Here is a 19,975-nt window from a genome sequence, read left to right on the forward strand (position 1 = left end):
CCCCTTCAGCTGTCGTGGCACACAGTGGTTATCTGGAGGAGAGCTGCCAATGATGCCCTAGAGTTGAGGGCAGACAAGGGGCACTGCACTTGCCCCAAGGCAAACCACTTGCTCTAGCTTTGGGAGGTGCCTCCCTTTCCATTAAGAGCAGCAAGGCTGTTGGATCACTGAGTCTTCCTCCTTTCCATTTACATCTTGAAATCTGATCAGCATCTTCTCATGGCTGTAGATGGAAAAGAACTCTGTTGCCTGTAACACTAGAGGTTGGTTGTGTTTTTTTTTCTCCTGAGGAGAAGGAGTGCCTTCTTGCTTCATTCTTAACTACTTTATGTACCCAAGGCTATAAATCTTTCAGTCTCAGTTTCCTGACACACTCAAGAGGAAAGTGAACAATGCCCTGGTTTTATTACATATCGACTGCTGCAGCTCTTTCTGCCAACACAAATGAGTGCAGGTTGGGAAGCAGGACTGGGAGATGGCTGGAAGCTGGTGGTATTCACTCAAAGAGCAGCACAGTCTTGCTCTGGAAAGCATTTCTCGTGGCACAACTCAAATCACAGACTTGTAAGGCCCTTCAAAGTCACAGGGAGGAAAAAAAAAACAACAGAGCAAAAGTCCAAGTGAGAATTTTCATAGCTCCAATTAGCACTTTCAGGCCTGATCTACATTTTTTGTGATCATTTCAGGATGTTTGGGTTCAAAGCTGAAGAGTGAAGTCTTTATTCAGATTTAAGGGAGGATTTTGTCTGTCCTTTATTTCCACACACTGAAACTGATCGTCAGTTGCAGAGAGATGTTGAGGTGCTGGGAGGTGGCCAGAGAAGGGTGATGAAGCTGGTGAGGAGCCTGGAGCACAAACCCTGTGAGGAGAGGCTGAGGGAGCTGGGGGTGTGCAGCCTGCAGAAGAGGAGGCTCAGGGCAGAGCTCATTGCTGTCTGCAGCTCCCTGCAGGGAGGCTGTAGCCAGCTGGGGTTGGGCTCTGCTGCCAGCAACAGAACAAGGGGACACAGCCTCAAGCTGTGCCAGGGGAGGTCTAGGCTGGATGTTGTTAGGAAGTTGTTGTCAGAGAGAGTGATTGGCATTGGAATGGGCTGCCCAGGGAGGTGGTGGAGTGGCTGTGGCTGGAGGTGTTGAAGCCAAGCCTGGCTGGGGCACTTAGTGCCATGGTCTGGTTGACTGGGCAGAGCTGGGTGCTAGGTTGGGCTGGCTGAGCTTGGAGGTCTCTTCTAACCTGGTTGAGGTCCCAGAACTGGACACAGCACTCAAGGTGTGGCCTGAGCAGTGTTGAGCACAGGGGCAGAAGAACCTCCCTTGTCCTGCTGCCCACACTGCTCCTGAGCCAGCCCAGGATGAACTTAGGGATCTATTGTGCAGGCCAATCAATCCTGGCTCTGAAGTGAGTCTAGAGGCTCTGTGAGAGGAATTTCTTTGCACCTATAAAATGCAAACAGATTTTACTGGTTGCATTTTACAGGGGGCCTGCAGATTAAACTCAGCCTCTAGGGAGAGTTGAGATCTGGGAGAGGCACAGCAGACAAACCAGAACCTTACTAAAACATCTTGGTGATGGCTTCTGGCAGTAACTTCACTACCTGTTTCCACAATGGATTGCTTTTATTTTATTCACTGAATAGGCAGGGCTCATTGATAAGGCTTTAAACTAGATTTGAAGGGGGGAGGGGTTAATAGTCCCCTGCTGGTTGGTGACAAACAGTGGAGCAACTCACTGGAGGCTGAGGGGTTAAGGTCCCTTCCCTGAAAATAGAAATCCAGAACTGGGTGTTAATGCTGATTAAACCCACAGGACAATTCCTATTCAGTGACACTGCAAAATGGAGCAAAGCTGGAGGTGAGGAGAGTGAGGCTGGAGGTGAGGAGGAAGTTGTTGAGCAGGAGAGTGGTGAGAGCTTGGACTGGGTTGCCCAGGGAGGGGGTTGAGGCCCCATGGCTGGAGGTGTTTGAGGCCAGGCTGGCTGAGGCTGTGTGCAGCCTGCTCTAGGGTAGGGTGTCCCTGGGCATGGCAGGGGGGTTGGAACTGGCTGCTCCTTGTGGTCCCTTCCAACCTTGACTGATTCTATTTGTCCAAGTCTTGTAAGAAGGGGTAAGATGCTTGCAGCACTAAGTGTGACAGCTCCTTGCATAAGCTGGCAAGGATTGAGACTGACCCTGTGAGTCAAGAACAAATGTTTTTACACCCTGGAGTGAGAAAATACTCAGGGCATTGAACAGAAAGTCATTGAATGTTTTCCTTTGGCACATGCATCTCCAAGTGCTGCCAGTTATTGCATATTAGACCTGTAAAAAGAACATTTTATTTAGAAGGTGTTAACTTTAATGGTCTTGTGGTCCTCTTGCTGTTGTGTTCTGAAGAGTAGGAGCTGGAAACAGCAAAGGGAAAGGCTTGGTTTAGCTTGATGTTATTTCTGCAAAACTGATGAGCTAAATGGAAAGCAGGAGAATGTATCTTGAGATAGCAGGAGCCAAGGAGGCATTTTTTTCTTCTCCACTCTGCTCATTGAAAGATGTCTGTAATAAAAAGTCTGAGGATGCTCTGAGGATATTGCCTCTCCGGGCTGTAAACTCCATGTGTGCTCCTGATTCACACATCCATTGCAGACTTGGACCAAATGCTCCATCTCCTCTCCAAACCACCACAAATGGGACTTGTTATTCCATGAATAGCTGAGCCAGTGATGCCTATTCTGCCCTGGAATTCTGTCTCCTTCCCTTTGCACCACAAGAATATTTGCTCTCTCTGAAGACCTTTGTTTTTCCCACTGCAGTGTCTCTTCCCTCCACTCACCTACACTCCACAAGTTACTGTTCTTAGGTCTTTGCTGTGGTCAGTTCTGGGCCCCCCAGATCAAGAGGGACATAGAACTGCTGGAGAAAGTCCAGTGAAGAGCCACAAAGATGCTGAAAGGAATGGAACAGCTCTGTTAGGAGGAGAGCCTGAGGGAGCTGGGGCTGTGCTGCTGGGAGAAGAGGAGCCTGAGAGGTGACCTCAGCAATGGTTATAAAGCTGTGCAGGTGAGTGGCAGGAGGCTGGAGCCAGCTCTGCTGGGTGATGCCAGGGACAGCACAAGGGGCAGTGGTGGAAGCTGAGCAATAGGAAGTTCCATGTGAACCTGAGGAAGATTTTTTCCCTGCAAGGGTGACAGAGCCCTGGCACAGGCTGCCCAGGGGGGTTGTGGAGTCTCCCTCTCTGGAGACGCATGGATGCATTCCTGTGGATTTGCTCTGGGTGATCCTATTCTGGGTGAGGGCTTGGACTGGATGAGCTTTGGAAGTCCCTTTCAGCCCCTGACATTCTGTGATTCAGTGATTCTGTGATAAGATTATCACATTTTAAGCTGCAACTGGGTAGGTTTAGCCTAAATATTAGGAAAAGTGTTTTCCCAGCAAGAGTGCTCAGGCATTGGAATGAGCTGCCCAGGGAAGTGATGGAGTCACCGACCCTGGGGGTGTTTAGAAGTCATTTGGATGTGGTGCTTGAGGGTATGGTTTAGGGTGAACTTTGTAGAGCAGGGATATTGGTTGGATTTGGTGACCCTGAGGGTCCTTTCCAACCTGAATGTTCCTGTGATGCTGTGATAAAAGGCAACCAACCAAACACCACCAAGCCCTGGTACCTGTTGGCTTGGCCTCAGCTGCTCTACAGCAACACTTGAATAGTTTTGGAGATGATACTGTGATACTGTGACATTTCAAAATGTCTGGAGCAGAAGAGGCTGAGAGGAAACCTCATTGCTCTCTACAACTCCCTGAAGAGTTTTGGAGGCTCTTTCCAGCCCCTGACATTCCATGATCTCCAGCCTCACCATACTTCCAGTCTCCCTTCTCCACACCCTTTAGCTGGGCTTCCTTCCCACCTTCTAAACTGTCTGCCTGAACAAAGTTACACAGAGCCAGCTCCCAGGTGGACCCAGGTGTGACTCCCTGCTGCAGTTGCTGGCTTATATGTGGCCAAAGAATTCTGGTGATGGAGGTTTTCTGTCCCCTCACCGTGTCTGTATGAAGTGGGCTGTTGTATTCCTGTTGTTGGGACCTGTCTGCCTGCAGAAGTCCCTTTCTCAAAGCTGCTAGAATAAGAGGAACTTTCAGGTTCCTTTCTGCTGCATGGTGACCTTTGAATCCAGAGTGGATGGGATTTGAAGGACTTCTTCCCAGCATGTATTTTTTTTGCATTCAGAGGCTTTGTACCTCAGCCACAGAGAGGCAGACCAAATTCTGTGCCAAATTCTTTCAAAGCAGCTAGACAACAGATCTTTGGGTAACTGCTCAGCTTCAGTACATCTCAGATATTGGTTTGCTCATCAAAGACTGGTGGCCAGAGCAAATCTCTGTGTATCCCAGTTGTACTGGGACAAAGAGGGGATATAATGCTTCCTAGTTATCACAGAATCACTCAGGGTTGGAAGGGACCTCAAGGAGCAGCCAGTTCCAACCCCCCTACCATGCCCAGGGACACCCTACCCTAGAGCAGGCTGCACACAGCCTCACACAGCCTGGCCTCAAACACCTCCAGCCATGGGGCCTCAACCACCTCCCTGGGCAACCCATTCCAGCCTCTCACCACTCTCATGCTCAACAACTTCCTCCTCACCTCTATTTTGACTCTTCCCACCTCCAGCTCTGCTCCATTCCCCCCAGTCCTGGCATTCCCTCACAGCCTAAATAATTCCTCCCCAGCTCTTTTGTAGGCTCCTCAAAGGCCACAAGAAGGTCACCTGGGAGCCTCCTCTTCTGCAGCCTGTACAACCCCAACTCTTTCAGTCTGTGCTCACAGCAGAGCTGCTGCAGCCCTCTGAGCATCCTCCTGGCTCTAACTGCAGGTCTGCTGTTGGAGGTCAGTAGTGTGGGCAATGACACTTTCTTAAGGTCCTGTTTGAAATCATCTGTGTAAAATTCTTACCATTTTGGCAGCTGAGAACAAATCCTGAAGCTTGCTGGGACTCCTCTGTAAAGAGGACTATGAATGACACAGCTGTGGCCCAGTCCCTCAAAGCAGTGTCTCTAACAGCCTTGTTTTGCTGACTGCAGAGGCTTGACAGTGGTTTTGCTTCCTTATACCATGGAAGCAAGTCTGAGCAGTGTCAGACCCTTGCCTCCCCCTAAAACAGGAAGGCTAAAAAGCAGACAAGAAGTCTTTAACTCCAAACAAGTGCTTGAGTTGAGTGGCAGCTCTCAAAGGACTGACAGCCTGAGAGAGGTAGATCCTGGAACTTCAGCTGTCCTTGAAATTGAGTCAGGGGAGGCTTATCACAGAAACACAGAAACATTCAGGTTGCAAAAGACCCTCAGGATCACCAAGTCCAACTGATTACTCTGCAAGTTCACCCTAAACTATTTCCCCAAGCACCACATCCAAATGACTTTTAAACACAGGCAGGGTTGGTGACTCCTCCAACAGCAGCTCATTCCAATGCCTAAATGCTTATGTTGGAGAGGATGAAAAAATTCTCTCTTGCAAGAGTGGTCAGGGGTTGGTACAGGCTGCCCAGGGAGGTGATGGAGTCACAGTCCCTGGAGATGGTCAAGAAACCTGTGGCCATGACACCTGGGGCCATGGTTTAGTGGCTACAGTGGCATTGGGTTGTTTGCTGGACTTAGAGGTCTCCTTCAATCAAATCAATTCTATCTAACAAGTGATGGTAACACATTGAGGCTGAGGGAGCTGGGGGTGTGCAGCCTGCAGCAGAGGAGGCTCAGGGCAGAGTTCATTGCTGTCTGCAGCTCCCTGAAGGGAGGCTGTAGCCAGGTGGGGTTGGGCTCTGCTGCCAGGCAAGCAGCAACAGAAGAAGGGGACACAGCCTCAAGCTGTGCTAGGGGAGGTCTAGGCTGGGTGTTAGGAGGAAGTTGTTGTCAGAGAGAGTGGTTGGCATTGGAATGGGCTGCCCAGGGAGGTGGTGGAGTGGCTGTGCCTGGAGGTGTTGAAGCCAAGCCTGGCTGGGGTGCTTAGTGCCATGGTCTGGTTGATTGGCCAGGGCTGGGTGCTAGGTTGGACTGGCTGAGCTTGGAGCTCTCTTCCAACCTGGTTGATTCTATGATCAGCTTCACTGTTAGACCTGGTAGGAAAGCTTCCAGAAGTAACAAACACACATTAGATGTGTGATTCTCTGATTCTAAGATTTCCTATCCCTTAAGGAAAGGATACAGCTGGTTTAAATCCCCATCATTTTATTTCTGTGTCTTACTGCTAGAAAACCACTACAGAAATGTGCCCATATGTGTCAAAGCAAATTGATAGATGATGCAATTTGGCCTTCGTGGTTCTGACACAGCACCAAATGCCAAAATACAACTAAACCTTTCGGGTAAGAAGCTAGAAGAGTGCAGGCAGCTGTAAGCAAAAGCAGTATTTGTTCTTCTATCAAAATCACAGAATGTCAGGGGCTGGAGGGGACCTCCAAAGCTCATCCAGTCCAAGCCCTGCCAGAGCAGCATCTCCTAGAGCAGATCATACAGGAACACATCCAGGCAGGTTTGGAATATCTACAGAGAGGGAGACTCCATAACCCCCTTGGGCTGCTTGTCCCAGTGCTCTGTCACCCTCACAGGGGAAAAATCCCTCCTCATGTTTAAGTGAAACTTCCTGTGCCTCAATTTCCATGATTGCCTCTTGTTCTGTCACTGGGCATCACTCAGCAGATCCTGTCTCCAGCCTCCTGGCACTCACCCTGCACATCTTTACAAGCATTGATCAGTTCCTTCCCTGATGGTCTGATCTCATGGCAAATTCAAGACCAGCACTTTGTGATGGTTTGGGTGTTCCCTGCTCCCCCCTCTTATGAAATCACCCAAGCTAGACTCAGCTGAGCTGGAAATTAAGGAATGAAGCTTCCTAGTCACAGCTTAGCACAGCATCCAAGCAGGTATTTACAATCTGTACAGCTGTATACAGAAATAGACAAGTTAAAGGTAATACAGAAACACAGCAGCCCTCCCAGAAACCAGAGTCCCCAGGAGGGGCTCCCAACCACCCTTCCACCTCCTTCCTACCCCTCTACCTTACCCCAGACTTTGCCTTACGTTCAAGGTGAGTTTGGAGAATCAGCCAGGGGGGTTAGGAAGCAGAGGGAGTAGTTACACAGACAGCAGATTAGAGAGAGAAGGAAGGCAGACAGAGCCAGAGAGCAACTCTGTTATCTGTGTTTGTGTTCTTGTTTTTATCCATCTCAGCAAGCCTATGAGTGCAGCAGCCATCACCTTTGTTTCCTTCTGACAGCCTAGCATCTAATTCTTCTCACCAAAATATCCCAGCTAGGCTCAAACCAGCACACACAGACAGCAGGTTAGGGAGAGAAGTGCATGCAGCCAGAGAGCAACTCTGGTCTATATTTATCAGCAAACTTCTGTTCCTATATCATAGAATCAAGCAGGTTGGAAGAGACCTCCAAGATCATCCAGTCCAACCTGTGATTCTATGATTCTATGTCATAAACACTGACTGCCTGAGAAGAAGCTGAGACAGGATGAGCAGTCCCAAAGGACATCAAACAGATTTTCAGGAACAAAAACAGACCTCAGTGCTGCCTCAGACACTGGAAAGTGAAGAGCAATGCCACGTTTAATTAAAAGCTAATTGGAGAATCATGCTGGTAACCACAAATATTTTGCTAATTTGATAGGATAGAAAGAAATGGACCTCTCAGACTGAGACCATGGCATTAGGCTGAGGGAGCTGGGGTTGTTTAGCCTAGAGAAGAGGAGGCTCAGGGGTGACTTCATTGCTATCTACAACTACCTGAAGGGAGGCTGTAGCCAGGTGGGGGTTGGTCTCTTCTGCCAGGCTACCAGCAACAGAACAAGGGGGCACAGTCTCAAGTTGTGCTGGGGTAGGTATAGGCTGGGTGTTAGGAGGAAGTTGTTGGCAGAGAGAGTGATTGGCATTGGAATGGGCTGCCCAGGGAGGTGGTGGAGTCACCATCCCTGGAGGTGTTCAAGGAAAGACTGGATGAGGCACTTGGGGCCATGGTCTAGTTGACTGGCTAGGGCTGGGTGCTAGGTTGGACTGGGTGATCTTGGAGGTCTCTTCCAACCTGGTTGATTCTGTGATATTCATGTTCTTGTTTTTATCCATCTCAGCAAGCCCATGAGTGCAGCAGCCATCACCTTTGTTTCCTTTTCACAGCCTAGCATCTAATTCTTCTCACCAAAATATCCCAGCTAGGCTCAAACCAGCACACACAGACAGCAGGTTAGGGAGAGAAGTGCATGCAGCCAGAGCCAGAGAGCAACTCTGGTTTATATTCACATTCTTATTTCTGTCCATCTCAGCAAGCCCATGAGTGCAGCAGCCATCACCATTGCCTCCTTTTCACAGCCTAGCCTCTAATTCCTCTCACCAAATATCCCAGCTAGGCTCAAACCAGCACAACTTCGTGCTGGTATAAGTTAGTGATAACAAATGTCAGTCCCAGGGCTGAGCAGTGTACTGAAGCCCTTAGAGCAGTACCAATCCATGCCAATTCCAGCAATATTTGCAGAGCAGGGGTTGTAAATGAGCCTCTGTCGGTGTGCAGCGTTCATGTTGTCTGAAAGGAAATGCCACAGGCAGAAATCTTGCAAAGGGAGGGCTGGATTTTCATTTGAAATAACGTCCCATAGATCAGGGGAAGAAATATTGCTTACACAGTGCTTTCCCAAGCAGAAGGTCGTTTGCAAAGTGGTGTGAAGGAGGCAGTTGATCAAATTTTCCATTGTGTGTGAACAGCATGTCACCAGGAATGTTCATCTCTTGGTGGTAGGGCAGATTCTTGGGCTAAAGAATTATTTTCCAAGGGTCATCAATCTGACCTCTTGCATCACAATAACATTTCACACAGTAGTGGTCTAAGTCCTAGTACCTACTTGGAGGAATTCATTAGGTGTCTCTCTGTCCACTGGTGCCAAGTCAGCTAGGCAAGCCAAGTCACAGTATCACAGTACCACAGTATCATCAGGGTTGGAAGAGACCTCACAGATCATCAAGTCCAACCCTTTAGCACAGAGCTCAAGGCCAGACCATGGCACCAAGTGCCACGTCCAGTCCTGCCTTGAACAGCTCCAGGGACGGCGACTCCACCACCTCCCCGGGCAGCCCATTCCAGTGCCCAATGACTCTCTCAGGGAAGAACTTTCTCCTCACCTCCAGCCTAAATCTCCCCTGGCACAGCCTGAGGCTGTGTCCTCTCGTTCTGGTGCTGGCCACCTGAGAGAAGAGAGCAACCTCCTCCTGGCCACAACCTCCCCTCAGGTAGTTGCAGACAGCAATGAGGTCTGCCCTGAGCCTCCTCTTCTCCAGGCTAACCAATCCCAGCTCCCTCAGCCTCTCCTCGTAGGGCTGTGCTCAAGGCCTCTCCCCAGCCTCGTTGCCCTTCTCTGGACACGCTCAAGCATCTCAATGTCCCTCCTAAACTGGGGGGCCCAGAACTGAACACAGCACTCAAGGTGTGGTCTGAGCAGTGCAGAGTCCAGGGGCAGAATGACCTCCCTGCTCCTGCTGGCCACACCATTCCTGATGCAGGCCAGGATGCCACTGGCTCTCTTGGCCACCTGGGCACACTGCTGGCTCATGTTCAGGCAGGTATCAATCAGTACCCCCAGATCCCTCTCTGTCTGGCTGCTCTCCAGCCACTCCGACCCCAGCCTGTATCTCTGCATGGGGTTGTTGTGGCCAAAGTGCAGCACCCTGCACTTTGAGCTATTGAACCCCATCCCATTGGCCTCTGCCCATCTGTCCAGGCGGTCAAGGTCACGCTGCAGAGCCCTTCTGCCCTCCAGCTCAGTCACATAAAGTGAGAGGATCTCTCCTCAACCTCCTCTTCTCTAGATTGAACCACCCCAGCTCCCTCAGACACTCCTTACAGCTCATGAAGCATGCAAAGGCTCTAGGAAGGAAAGAAGAAAGCAGAAGGAGGAAGGATTTAAAGATGAGGAAGAAAACATTTCCAAGTACCTCTTGTCTCAGGTGACCAGAGATAGGAAGAGAGGAAATGGCCTCAAGTGGCACTATGGAGGTTTAGGTTGGATAAAAGGAAAAAAAATCCTTTCCTGCAAGAGTGCATTGGAACAGGCTGCCCAGGGAGGTGCTGCAGTCCCAAAAGGTAACTGAGGAAATGTGAGCACTTTCTAGTTTTGTGGTGGTCTGGCTAGGAATAAAGCTTAATGCAGCAAGACGTCTTCTTGGAAGCTGAAGTAACAGGAATGTCAAGGTCTGTCCTCTCAGTAGCTGCCTTTAGCAGCAGAATATGAATCTGAACTGGATTTCACTTCACAGACTCACAGAACATTAGAGACTGGAAGGGACTTCCAGTTCTTGAGCCCAACCTCCCTGCCAAAGCAGCATCACCCAGGGTAGTCTGCACAGCAATGTGTCCAGGTGGGTTTGGAAAGGCTCCAGAGAAGGAGACTCCACAACCTCTCTGGGCAGCCTGCTCCAGGGCTCTGTCACCCTCACCATAAAGAAGTTTCTACCCATGTTGAGGTGAAACCTTCTCTGTTCCAGTTTGTAGCTGTTGCTGCTTGTCTTACTGCTGCACACCAGCAAAAAGAGCTTGGCCCCAGCCACTTGCCACCCACCCCTGATATATACACACAGATCAGATCCTCTCTCAGCCTTCTCTGCTCCAGACTAACCAGCCCCAGGGCTCTCAGTCTCTCTCCTCAGGGGAGATGCTCAAATCCCCAAATCACCCTCATGGCTCTCCACTGGACTCTCTCCAGCAGGTTTCTGTCTCTCCTGAACTGGGGATAATGAAACTGGACCACCAGGTGTGGTCTCAGCAGAGCATAGTAGATGGGAAGAAGCAGCTCCTCAGAGCTGCTGGCCACATTTTTCCACATGCACCCCAGGGTGCCATTGGCTCTCTTGATCACAAAGGCACATTGCTGGCCCAGAGAGAACTTGCTGGAAAGACATCCCCTCACCCTACCCTACCCTTCTTCATCTTTCACCCATCTTTCTCCTTTCCTTTTCATCTTCTTCCTTTCCCCTCCACCTTCCTCTCTTCATTCCCCTTCTTTCAGCATTACCTTTCATTTTCCACCATATCTGCCCCTTTCCTACTCCAGACTACATTTCCTCTTCCTCCTCAGCCCTTTGTCCCTCAAACCAGAGCACCTGGGTTCTGTTGGAGTCTCCTCCCACCCCAGCTGTGACCACTTTGCCCTCCCTGCCCACTCCCCTATTTAATCAGCCCCAGGACAGGCAGCAGACCTAAGCTTGCCCAACTGGGCAGAGGGATCCTCCTCCTGGCATCACAGGTGAGTGCCCATGGTGTGCACTGGGTGAATGGTGGAGGGGATCTACAGGCTGGGGGGCCTGGTGGCCCCCCAGTTAGCTAGGCTAGAGACTTGCTGATCACTCTAACACCACTCCCAGGTGCTGGCTGAGCTCCACTATGTGTCACTGCTTTGCTTTGCTCCCTTGTGAAGCTGCAAGAAGGACAGGAAGAAGTCTGTGGAAGGTTCTGAGAAGCACTGAATGAGCATGGAGATGTCTGTGAATCCCTAACAAGGAGAAGAGACTAAAGCTCAGCTCCCACTGATGCTCTTCTAGGTCAGAGTGACTGAAACTCTGCCTTGTTTTGTCACTAAGTTCAAAGTGGTTTGGTTCAGTACCAGGTGGGATCCTGACCGAGCTAAGCCAGGTCAGGGCAGGCAGTGACTATGACCTGGCTCAGGATTTTCCTCTGTTAAGCTGCTTGGCAGCCAGAGGCTTTTACAAGTTGTTATCTCCAAGCATGAGTGCTTCTGCTTCAAACTCTGCTTGCTCTCACATGGGCTAAGCAGTCTCATTTCACACCATTGTGTCTGCAGGCTGCAGTTCCTCAGATGCCCTGTGCTGGTTGGAAACGATGTTGATTTGTTCACAGGTGGCTAAAGGTACAAAGCTACTGCACAGATCCTACCCCAGAACCAAGCCTTTATTGGCCATTGGTGCTGAGCTGTGCTCTGGGGCTGGGCTCTGGTTCTGCAGTCAGCTCAGAGAACCCTTCCTGCCTGCTGGACTCTGGCCCTGAGCCAAGCCAGGAGAGGCAAAGGGCTGCCTCACACTGGCCAGCAGCCTCCAAACTTATGCTAATGTGATTCCACAACCTCTCTGGGCAGCCTGCTCCAGGGCTCTGTCACCCTCACACCAAAGAAGTTTCTCCTCATGTTGAGCTGAAACCTTCTCTGTTCCAGTTTGTATCCATTGCTCCTTGGCTTATTGCTTCTGACCACCAGAAAGAGCTTGGCCCCAGCCTCTTGACACCCAACCCTCGGATAGAGAGAGACATTGGTCAGATCCCCTCTCACTCTTGTCTGCTCCAGACTGAACAGCCTCAGGGCTCTCAGTCTCTCTCCATAGAGGAGATCCTCAAATCCCTAATCATTCCTCTGGCTCTCCTTTGGATTGTCTCCAACACTTCTCTGTCTCTTTTCAACTGAGATTTGCAGCTCCTTGGGGCACTTCTGGCACTTTGGGCAGAGCTGACAAACCTAAGATGCTGTACCAGTTACAAGTGTGCCAGAGGACAATTTGTGATCATGGGAAGAGCTTTCTGCTCTTTGCCCTGCCTTGGTCTAAAGGCACAGTCCTCAAAGGGCTGAGGCCATCCTGTGCATTTCTAGGGGAGAGAAGCCATCCTGCAAGGAGCCCTTCTCTTGCCTGCTTGGTGCTCCTGACCCAAGCCTTTCTCCTTTTGTTTCTGCAAAGAATTAATTCCCCTTCTTCCCCATTTCACTTGGCAAACCTTGGGAAGATAGAATTTCCCCCCACCCCCCCTCTGCATTTTTGTGTACCTCTGGGAGCTTTGGCTTTTCTGTGTTTTTAAAACCCAAAAAGTTTGTCCTTCCTTTGCTTTTTGGGTTTGGAAACTCATTTCAGGCTTCCTCAGTAAAGAGAACCCTGAGCTACTGCAGAGGCTACTTCTGCTGCTTTGGTTATGTCAAGGTATTTTTAACAGCAGCAAGCCTGTCAAAAGATGTTTAAGGACCTCTAGCAGTTCTGAATGCTTAAGGGGTTTGGGTTTTTTAAGCTGCTTTGCTGGGGGGAGTATGGAACCTTTTGCACACCCACAGAGAGAAAATACCATGGGGGAGATGTACATCTTTAAGGCATTATTGGATCTGAGGAGCAGCTTCCCCTCTTCTCAGCCATGCCCTGGAGCTCTTGTTTGTCTTACATTTCTGGCCCTCAAGCATTGTGTCTGTCAGGAAGATTTTTCCACAAAGGCCTTGGAGGTTTTTCAGTGGAGATCCAGAAGTTGTAAGGGCAGGAAGGGAAACAGAGCAGAGTGTCAAGCAGAATTTTCTTTTGGGTGCAGCACCTGGAGGTGGAGATACTTCTTCTATCTGAGTCACCTACTCTTCTCTCTCCTCACTCTCAGCTGTTATTTAAGTGGTTTCCTAAACTGCTTTTCCCTGGGTAAACAATCATAGAACTATAGACTCAATCTGGTTGGAAGAGCGCTCCAAGCTCAGCCAGCCCAGCCTAGCACCCAGCCACAGACAATCAACCAGACCATGGCACTAAGTGCCTCAGCCAGGCTTGGCTTCAACACCTCCAGCCACAGAGACTCCACCCCTGGCGAAAGGCTGCTCTCATCAGCCCATTAACCTACCCGGGAGGGATGCTCAGTAATTAGAGCACTTTGTGTGGCCCAAATGGCAAAGCCCACGGAGGAAGGGAAAAGGAGAGGCACAGAGGCTTTCAGGACTGCACACAGGCTGTGCTGTGGATGCTCCTCCACCTGCAGCTCAGCCTGCGAGGGCTGGGTGCTGAGCCTGCAGTTGCATCCAGTGCTCTCTTTGCACGTTGTGGGGGAGCTGCTACAGGTTGGTTATTTATTTATTTATTTGCTGCAGGATTTTTTCCCAGCTGTGCTCTCATCACATTGGTTTAATGGCCCTTAAGAGAAACCATAAAAGTGCTTTCTGGTTAGTGGGCCCCAGCTGTTCCTCATAGCATTGCATAACCCAGCAGGCTGAGTTAACTATAGATTAATGATTATGAAATGTCTTGCTTAACCAGGTCATTTTTCAACTGTGCAAGGCACTGCACAGAATGTGGTTCACTGAGGTAACGAGATGACAGCAATCACAAAGGAGAAAGCCTGAAGAGGTGAGTTATCTTTTAGCCTAACCAAGATAAGGGTCACCACAGGCCAGCCATGGCTCTGGGCAGTCGCTTTGTGATAGCCATGAGCCATATATACATCCCCTGAGTGCTTCTCTCTGCATGGGTGTTGTCCCTTGAGGACTGCAGGGTGATGGCTCGCTGCTGGAAGCATTTCTCTGTTTTCATTTCCAGGCAACAGTGTGAGAAGCCAACAGTTTGAGCCAATTTGAGGATTATCAGTCTCTGTGATGAGGCTAAGATGTATGAAACAGAGGGCTCCTACGTCACGCTGTCATATGGGCTCCTGCTGTCCTACCAGCTCAGGAGCAACTGGGGGAGCATTAAGGCCCTTGTCCTAATCCCACTGAACTCTGTTGACTCCACTGGGGAGATAGGGTCGTGCCCTGTGTGGGGGACACATGTTCTGTTGGCTGCTGCTGCACCAAGAGGCTTATTTGTGAAGTTTCATAAGAGCCTTAAGGTCTGCTGTGGTCTCTCATCACCAGAAAAGGGCTAACATGAGCAAAGGAAATGCTGAAAACAAGTGGGAGTTCAGTGTTTTGAGTTTTCACCACTACGTACAGGAAAGCTACAAGACATTCAGAGACTGAGGGAGGAAAATCCAGTTAATAGTGAAGGACCAGTAAAGGGCAGGAAAGCTAAAAGACCATGCAGAGATTATTGAGGGGATGAACAAATCCATATAGTAGTGAAGGACCAGGAAAGGACAGGAAAGCTAAAAGGCCATTGACAGGAAGAACAAATTCATATAGTAGTGAAGGACCTGTAAAGGGCAGGAAAGCTAAAAGACCATGCAGAGATTATTGAGGGGATGAACAAATCCATATAGTAGTGAAGTACCAGTAAAGGGCAGGAAAGCTAAACCACCATTCAGAGATTGGGGGGAAGAACAAATCCATATAATAGTAAAGGACCAAGGCAGGACACTGTTTAAATAGCTCTAATGAAAGCCTGGGTTGCTCCTCTCCCTCTGCTTCACCTTCTACTATAACACTTAGAATCATAGAATCAAGCAGGTTGGAAGAGAGCTCCAAGCTCAGCCAGCCCAACCTAGCACCCAGCCCTGGCCAATCAACCAGACCATGGCACTAAGTGCCCCAGCCAGGCTTGGCTGCAACACCTCCAGCCACAGCCACTCCACCACCTCCCTGGGCAGCCCATTCCAATGCCAACCACTCTCTCTGACAACAACTTCCTCCTAACATCCAGCCTAGACCTCCTCTGGCACAACTTGAGGCTGTGTCCCTTTGTTCTGTTGCTGCTTGCCTGGCAGCAGAGCCCAACCCCACCTGGCTACAGCCTCCCTGCAGGCAGCTGCAGGCAGCAATGAGCTCTGCCCTGAGCCTCCTCTTCTGCAGGCTGCACACCCCCAGCTCCCTCAGCCTCTCCTCACAGGGCTGTGCTCCAGGCCCCTCCCCAGCATTGCTGCCCTGCTCTCAACACCTTCCAGCACCTCAACATCTCTTGATTTGAGGGGCCCAGAACTGGACACAGCACTCCAGGTGTGTCCTGAGCAGTGCTGAGCACAGGGACACAAGAACTTCCCTTGTCCTGCTGCCCACACTGCTTCTGAGCCAGCCCAGGATGCCATTGGCTCTGCTGCCCACCTGGGCACTCTGCTGCCTCCTCTTCAGCTCCTCTCTGCCAGCACCCCCAGGTCCCTCTCTGCCTGGCTGCTCTCAGCCACTCTGTTCCCAGCCTGTAGTGCTGCTTGGGGTTGTTGTGGCTGAAGTGCAGAACCCTGCACTTCAATGACTTGTAGAAGTTTTATGTCCTTTTCTCAACAAATAGGCAAGCTGGAAAATGAAACAATATGTAACATAGAATAGAAATGACTGTGTTATAAAATCAATTGTGAAAAGCCAATGGCAATTCCATTTCAGGCATAAAACCACAGAAACTTAAAGCTGCCTCTGGTGCCCTGAAATGCAACAAAGCCTGAACTGGATGTGGAACATTCTGACATCAATGTGTAGCATTCTGAATTCAAGTGCAGACTCATTTTCTGCCCTTTTTCCCTGGAAGTGATGCAGCCTGTGAGAGTTTTGATGGGATGTGATCCAAGCATCTTATTTTTTCAGGTGATCTTGAGCATTTAAAGCAATTTGAACAATGTAAGAGGAGAAGTGGTCAGCAATATTCAGCAATCTAAATTAAAGAGGGGATATTAAAAGCTGAAAGCAGAGATTTAGGGGGGGGGGGGATTTCTTTTTCCAGAGTTGTTAAAACACAAGTGAGAATGATCCTTTCTGGAGTGCCTGCACCTCAGCAGATGAGCATCCAAAGCAGAGACACTGCACCACAGATTCAGTTGTCAATCATCTGTAGTGACAGCATAGATCATTTAAAGCAACTGAAACATGAGAGGCTTTTTGTTGGATCTGCTGAACTTGGATAGAGTCATAGAATAGCTTGAGCTGGAAGGGAGCCACACCTGGCTACAATGTCCCTTCAGGGAGCTGCAGACAGCAATGAGCTCTGCCCTGAGCCTCCTCTTCTGCAGGCTGCACACCCCCAGCTCCCTCAGCCTCTCCTCATAGGCTTTGTGTTCCAGGCCCTTCACCAGCCTTGCTGCCCTTCTCTGGATACCTTCCAGCACCTCAACATCTCTCTTGAACTGAAGAGCCCAGAACTGGACACAGCACTCAAGGTGTGTAATCCTCCATTGCCTTCTGCCACGAGCAGAAAGAGCTCCTCGAGCTCATCTACTGGGCAAGCACCACACTGACCACAGCGGCGTTTGGCCGCGGGAAACTTCTCTTCCACTTTGATTATCGTTTGGGTGTTTTGCTGGTTATTATTTCAATTATTGCTTAGATATTTTTATGCTTATTCCTTTCAATTATTGCTTAAATATTTTGCAGGTTATTATTTCTATGACTGTTTAATTATTTTGCTGTTTATTCCCTTCAATTATTGCTTAAATATTTTGCAGGTTATTCTTTCAATTATTGCTTAATTATTTTGCTGCTTATTCCTTTCAATTACTGTTGGTTGTTTAATTTGCAGGTTATTCCCTTCAATTTTTATTTAATTAATTTGCAGGTTATTCCCTTCAATTATTGTTTAATTAATTTGCAGTTTATTCCCTTCAATTATTATTTAATTAATTTGCAGGTTATTCCCTTCAATTATTGTTCAAATGTTTTGCAGGTGGTTCCTTTAATTATTGTTTAAATGTTTTGCTGTTTATTCCCTTCAATTATTGTTTAATAATTTTTATGGTTATTCCTTCAATTATTGTTTAAATATTTTGCTGCTTATTCCTTTGAATTATTGTTTAAATATTTTTTTTATGGTTATCCTTTCAATTACTGTTTAAATATTTTGCAGTTATTCCTTCAATTATTGTTTCAATATTTTGCAGGTTATTAAACAATCATAGAAATAATGATTTTGCACTTTATTCCCTTCAATTATTGCTTAAATATTTTGCAGGTTATCCCTTCAATTATTTTGCAATTTATTCCCTTCAATTATTGCTTAAATATTTTGCAGGTTATTCCTTCAATTATTGTTTAATTATTTTGCAGGTTATTATTTCAATTATTGCTTAAATATTTCTGTGGTTATTCCCTTCAATTATTGTTTAAATATTTTTATGTTTATTCCTTTAATTATTGTTTAAATATTTTGCAGGTTATTACTTTCAATTATCATTTAAATATTTTGCACGTTATTATTTCTATTATTGCTTAAATATTTCTATGGTTATTCCTTCAATTATTATTTAATTATTTTACTGCTTATTCCTTTCAATTGTTTCAATATTTTGCAGGTTATTATTTCTATTATTGTTTAATTATTTTGCAGGTTATTCCCTTCAATTATTGGTTAAAATATTTTACAGGTTATTCCTTTAATTATTGTTTAATTATTTTGCTGCTTATTCCCTTCAATTATTGGTTAATTATTTTGCAGTTTATTCCTTTATTGTTTAATTATTTTGCTGCTTATTCCTTCAATTATTGATTAATTATTTTGCAGGTTATTATTTCTATTATTGTTTAATTATTTTGCTGCTTATTCCCTTCAATTATTATTTAATTGTTTTGCAGCTTATTCCCTTCAATTATTATTTAATTGTTTTGCAGCTTATTCCCTTGAATTATTATTTAATTGTTTTGCAGCTTATTCCCTTGAATTATTATTTAATTGTTTTGCAGCTTATTCCCTTGAATTATTATTTAATTGTTTTGCAGCTTATTCCCTTGAATTATTATTTAATTGTTTTGCAGCTTATTCCCTTCAATTATTATTTAATTGTTTTGCAGCTTATTCCCTTCAATTATTGCTTGAATCTTTTTATGGTTATTCCTTCAATTACTAAATATTTTGCTGGTTATTCTTTCGATTATGATGTAATTATTTTGCAGCTTATTCCTTCCCTTACTGTGTAAATGTTTTGCAGGTTATTCCTAGATCTAGCTATTAACCCCTATAATGTTTCCACGACCGTGTCAGAACCGAATGTTGTTAATGAAATGAATGGGGGGGGGGGGGGGGGGGGAGGGGGCAGAGTTCTGAATGTCAAAATGAATAACCAAGATTAATTTTGGAAGACAAAAAAAAAATCATCTTGCATTAATTAATTTACCTCTCCCCAGCAACCTTCACCAGAAAGCATTTTTTTTTTCCTGGTCTCCACCTCCCCTCTTCCAGCTGAAAGCTGATGTCCCTCACCCTCTCACTACAGGCTTTTGTCACAGGTCCCTCCCCAGCTCTCCTGTAACCCCTTCAGGCTGCTCTAAGGTCTCTCTGAAACTTTCTCTTCTCCAGGCTGAGCAGCCCCAACTCTCTCAGCCTGCCTACATAGGAGAGATGCTCCAGCCTCTGTAGTGTCACGCAGAGGAGTATCCTGAAGGTTGACTGCTTAAATCAGGGCGTTGAAATTAACACTCCTGATGATTAATTTTCCTAAAGCAATTCAATACACCCCTGTGCTAGTTTGAAGCTAGCTGGAATGTTTTGGTGAGAAGGATTAGATCACAGGCTATGAAAGAGAAACAGAGTCTACTTTACTCATAGGCTTGCTGAGAGGTATAAGAGCAAGAATCACAGTATCATCAGGGTTGGAAGAGACCTCACAGATCATCAAGTCCAACCCTTTACCACAGAGCTCAAGGCCAGACCATGGCACCAAGTGCCACGTCCAGTCCTGCCTTGAACAGCTCCAGGGACGGCGACTCCACCACCTCCCCGGGCAGCCCATTCCAGTGTCCAATGACTCTCTCAGGGAAGAACTTTCTCCTCACCTCCAGCCTAAATCTCCCCTGGCGCAGCCTGAGGCTGTGTCCTCTTGTTCTGGTGCTGGCCACCTGAGAGAAGAGAGCAAACATAGATAAGGGAGTCCTTCTGCTGGGGAGCTCAGAGCTGCATTTTCTTTTCTCTCTCTAGCCTCTCTGCTGTCTCTCTGATTAATCCACTTTGCTTCCTAACCCCCTGGCTGAACCTCCATTCTTCCTTGGGACTGGGGTAAGGTAGAGAGGGGTGAAATAAGGTGGAAGGGCAGTTGAGAGCCCCTCCTGGGGACTCAGGTTTCTGGGAGGGCTGCTGTGTTTCTGCATTACCTTTTACCTTGTATATTTCTGTCTATAACAGTATGTGCCGTAACTATCTGCTTGTATATTGAGCTAAGCTGTAAATAAAAGCTTCATTCACTTTCCAGAGCTGTCTGAGTCTAGTCTGGATGATTTCCAAAGTGTGGGGGGGTGGGGAACACCCAAACCATCACAATCCCATAAACCACCTAGTGAAGAAACAGCCATGTTAGCCATCTAACTGCTACTGGGCTTTCAATTGTAATCAGAAAGCGATTTCATTTTGGTTTTTGAAGGTGCAGCATAACAATATAAATATTTGCCTGTC

At 47.6% G+C, this 19,975-nt stretch overlaps 1 long non-coding RNA gene across 1 annotated transcript; it reads left to right on the forward strand.

The window, feature by feature from the left end:
* Positions 1 to 11,210: 11,210 nt before the first annotated feature.
* LOC135189677 (uncharacterized) lies at positions 11,211 to 14,630 on the forward strand. Its single transcript, XR_010308217.1, has 3 exons — positions 11,211 to 11,247; positions 14,000 to 14,089; positions 14,279 to 14,630. It is a non-coding gene; the product is annotated as an uncharacterized LOC135189677 (long non-coding RNA).
* Positions 14,631 to 19,975: the final 5,345 nt, after the last annotated feature.

The sequence above is a fragment of the Pogoniulus pusillus genome, chromosome 33, assembly GCF_015220805.1.
Source record: "Pogoniulus pusillus isolate bPogPus1 chromosome 33, bPogPus1.pri, whole genome shotgun sequence".
Taxonomy (NCBI): Eukaryota; Metazoa; Chordata; class Aves; order Piciformes; family Lybiidae; genus Pogoniulus; species Pogoniulus pusillus.